Genomic DNA, 4,806 nt, shown 5'->3' on the forward strand with positions numbered 1-4,806 from the left:
AGAATCCCACAATGATCTCTATTCTTACCAACACCTACTACATGATATTCCAACACTACCACAAAATATTTACACATTCATATACAGATGACATCACACTCATATCCTTCCACCACCCTTCAGATTCTGATGCACAACTACACCAATCTTACATAAATCACCAAGAAACCTAGTTCCATACTAACAGACAAGAACCAAATCTACTGTCCTCCTTAACAACAACCAAGCATCACATTCAACAACATAAACATCTTACACACACACATACACAAGGCAAAAATATTAAGAGTATAATACAAAATGAAAGACTGTCTCAACATGTGATGGGTATGGTTTACTGTTGCAGCAAGCTTCAACTCCTTTAATCCCTGCTACTACATGGAAAACACTGTCTTTCAATGTTCCTTAAATTTCTGTACCCAGGCATTGTCCACATGCAATTTAAATGTCTCATAACAAACATGCACTAACTCCATCAACAGAGACTCCTCCAGTGGGATCATGCCAATATTAATTCCATCAACAGCACGCATACACAATCCCTACAAATACCAAGAAAACATTATTGCATTCCACCCTACTCAAGTATGAACAACACACATTTAGAACCTTTATATTGCTACAAATGCTAGGCTTCATCATCACAGAAAATATCTCTTGGCAAATACACATCCTCAACTACATCACAAATACCAACTTTTCCCTTTAAAATCAGAAAATACTTTAGCTCTTATCAACTACTAACCCTCTACAAAGCTCAGACGAAATCTACATTGAAGAACTGCTCCCACATCTTTGACTACAAGCTCAAACATTTTGAATCTGAAGAAAAATTATTTGACTAATTGACTTGAAGTCATTCATCAACACACTCTGATCTCTGGCCCACAGATATGTTGTCTCCTTTCTCTGCCTTTTCTACTGATACTTCAGTAGCGTCTACTCCTTGGAGATGGTTTGTCGCATGCCACCACCATTCACATACACCTGACTCCTTTGTCTCTCTCTTCTCCCATATTGTGTCCACTCACACACCAACCATACACTAACCACTACATCTAATCTTTTTTTCCCTGGGTGTTGTCCCTCTGGAATTCTTCTGCACATATCTTCTTGCAACTGTTCAAGAAGAATGTTAACCACATTGATCTCTTTGTTATTGAGGCTTTGTAGAGACCAAGAGCACAGCCTTTTCTTCCATCAAACTAATGAAAAAACAAAAAAACAGCAGGTTCCACTCAGTCCTAACAAAAATATAACACAGAGAGATATAGCTACAACATCAATAACTTCACAAGCCATACACACTACTGACTTTAATTAAATGCTGCAACACACTAGTTTTTATAGACTAGAGATCAAAGAGCCTGCTCTATCAGTGCATAGTATGATCTCATGGGAAGGCAACTTATGTTGGAGGTTTTCAGATTAGATACAGTAAAATGCATTGCTAATGTCAAGTGCAATTATATTGCTTTCAGCGAACTTTTCAAAGAAAGCAAGGGACATGGAAGCATGATGTAAAACAGTTCCAAGTAGATTTGGCTATCTTATTGGTGGTTACAAGTCAAGTGAGAGAGAGGTTGACAGAGACAGAGGGGCTCAAGTTGTTAGAAATGATTGTTTACATAATTTATCATGAGAGCCATTTTAGTTGAGAAATAATATGTTGGATTTTACAAAGCTTGCCAGATACCAAAACACTAATCTCAATTTGGGAGAAAGAAGAGCTTGCAATCTATGCAATGTACAAAGACGTTTTTTGGTTTTGATGGTAGCATGGATTGAAAACCCCAATGCCATCTGAACAATGGCCTTACTTCATAAGTAGGAAGAGAATTGAAAGAGACTAAATACTTTGTACTCAGAGCAATAAGTAAATTATAAGATTTGTGGCAGGTTCTTTTCTACTCTAGGCACAAGGCCTGAAATTTTGGGGGAGGAGGCCAGTCAATTAAATCGACCCCAGTACGCAACTGGTAATTAATTTATCAACCCTGAATGGATGAAAGGCAAAGTCAACCTCTGTGGAATTTGAACCCTGAATGTAAAAACAGACGAAATACTGTTAAGCATTTCACCTGGCGCGCTAACATTTCTGCCAGCTCACCGCCTTGTGGGATTTGTGGCAGATTGGCAAAGAACTAGAATTTCAGATGCGAAGGAGTTTTAAACTGTAGGAGTACCTAAGCATGGAAGTTGGACTGAATAGATGTTTTACTAAATAACATGGTGGGTTTCCTTATCTAGGTAGTTTAATAAGTCCTGGGGGTGGTTGTAGCAAAAGTATAATAGCTAAAATGAGAAAGGTGTGTAAAAAATATTCAAGAAACTACTGCCTCTACAGACAACAAAGGAATTCTTGGACATGTAATATTTATTTTGCTTGATATTAAAGTGTTTAGGAGAGATAACTGAATTAGTAAGGGACAAAGTATTTTTCTACAAAATTAGTAGAAATTGTGAATAAAAAAAGGGTACAACAACATTTGTAGAGTCTTTTGATGAAAAGGAAGAAGGACCTATTACAAATAATTAGACAAGAAAATTCGGAGCTCATGGAATCGACAATATTCTCATTTAGTTTCCTGAAAGCCATGGTTTTTAAATGTTTCTCAGCTGGTCGTGTTTGATATGTTGAATGATTTATCTTATGTGTCATATGAAATGGTCTTGCTATGTAATTGTTTGAACCATGTGAGATTTGTTGGTTTTGTTGGAATGGATGATTTGAAATGACATGCCAAGGTGGCTAATTCCAGTCTCATATATAACTGTCTCTATGAAGTTATAAGGGGAGTACATTTTCTAGCAATTCATGTGATTGCACAAAATATTTCTCATTGACTGGGGTGAGTCTGTTATTGTTATTTTTGTTCAGCCTAGGTCAAATTTGATTAAGAAGACCAAGGTGTCATACTCTAAACTACATTATCTAATGTCTTTAAAAAAAAACAGGTAATGTATTACATAAGGAAGACAATACTGTCATGTTTGGACCACAGGTTGATTACGAAAATAATGCTTATAAAAAGGATTAGTCGAGGTCATAAGTGGAACGCCTGGGTGGACTACAGTTGACCTTAGTATTGAATGAGTTAATTAGGAAAGAAAGAATAATGATATAAGGTTTTCTGAGTGTCGGTGTGGGGTTGCAACCATTCGTGTCGAAAAATTTAATGAATTATAATCCTTATGAATATTTTTTTGAGCAGAAGGCGGGGAGTTAATATAAACGTTCTGATATTCCAAACAGAAGAAAAGGGTCAGATAATATTAGTTGCAAATAGTCTTTATAGAGTTCTTCCCCTTAATTGGAAATTTTCAATAGAATCTTGTATGAGAGAAAAAAAGAATTTGGTGTTGAAAACCTCAAGTGAACTTGACATCGGTTCTTTATTTTGTTTAGCACCGCTTCCCGTGTCTTTATATGTTTGGAACAAATTTTAAATCTCATATTAACGAATGTTGACGAATGCAAAGAAAAAAAAAATGAATTCTTCTCTACATATGTGGTCAGTATTTGAATGTTCGGTACATTACTAGTATATTTGTACATAAGTCTTTAAACGTGCCTCTACAACATTTCGTTTTCTGCCCAAATTGTTACTCGCCCAGTATATAACATAAAAAGAATTAGGTCGACGATTAAATATCTTAGTATATTAATTATTTGCTTCGAAAAAATGCATAATTTTCTTTGTAATGGTACTACCTGGTGACAAATCTCACTTAACAGCTTTGTTTTCTCCCATAAAGACTTTCGCTTCTTGTCCTTTCGGTCTCAGCTTTCCGGCCGTCTTATAACAACTATGCATAAAGAAGGGGAAAAAGTTATTAAAAAAGAAAAGAAAAAACAGTTGTGTGGTGACATGTTAACAAAAGTTCAAAATCACTTATCTTGCCCAACGACATCGTCAGGGTCCTCTAGTTCTTACAATTATTTTCTGAAAAATATAGGCTCTTATTTTTTCCCCAGTGGTTAGAGCGTCGGGCTCACAATCATGAGGTAGTGAGTTCGATTCCTGGACCTGTCTGTGTGTTGTGTTCTTGAGCTAGACACTATATTTCATGTTCCAGTTCACTCAGCCGTAGAAATGTATCGGCATTTGCCTTTCCCTTGTATAACATCGGTGACGCGAAAAGGGGAGACGGTTATGCATGGGCGTCTGCTAGTCTTCCATAAACAACCTTGCCCAGACTTGTGCCTCGGAGATGTAATTTTCTAGGTGCAATCCTATGGTCAATCATGACCGAAGGGGTCTTACTTTACTGTGGTTAAGTGATATCCCCCACCCCGTACTCGAGGCAGTGTCTATGGTCTTCCCAAGTCCTCAAAGACCGGCGAGATTAATGCTGTTAACGTTTCACTTAAACTGTTTTAAGTCAACACCTGATAGAGAAGCATAGATAAAGGAGGACTGGATATAGAGGTAAGTGCCAGGCATAATAATGGGTTGGACACAGCATGGGTGATAAGAAGAGGGGAGACGAATGAGTCAGTAGTGCCTGAATGGAAGTGGTCCAAGCCAACTCAGAGGAGCAGTGACCTTTGTAACATTGTTAGAAAAGGCAGAGAGAAAAGCCAACATCTGGGTGGCTAAAGGTTGTAGAGTATTTGTAGATGACACACCAACCTGTCTTTCTTGTAACCTTTTGGTAGTTTTCTGTCTCATTTTTGAAGTTGGTAAAGATATATGATGTGACCAAATCAGAAATTTGAAAGAAAACAGCAAATATGTACCAAAATGACCAAAAAAATTTATTTGCTGTACATAAGTAAAAATTATATTTCATTAGATATAT

At 36.8% G+C, this 4,806-nt stretch overlaps 1 protein-coding gene across 1 annotated transcript in view; it reads left to right on the forward strand.

Moving 5' to 3' along the window:
* Positions 1–3,308: 3,308 nt before the first annotated feature.
* LOC128251585 (zinc finger protein OZF-like) overlaps positions 3,309–4,806 on the forward strand; it is an 8,134-nt gene continuing 6,636 nt past the window's right edge. The window contains exon 1 of the mRNA XM_052978485.1: positions 3,309–3,515. The gene's annotated coding sequence lies outside the window, so the exon portion shown is untranslated. The remainder of the gene's footprint in view (positions 3,516–4,806) is intronic.

Source organism: Octopus bimaculoides, chromosome 2, assembly GCF_001194135.2.
Source record: "Octopus bimaculoides isolate UCB-OBI-ISO-001 chromosome 2, ASM119413v2, whole genome shotgun sequence".
NCBI classification, from domain to species: Eukaryota; Metazoa; Mollusca; class Cephalopoda; order Octopoda; family Octopodidae; genus Octopus; species Octopus bimaculoides.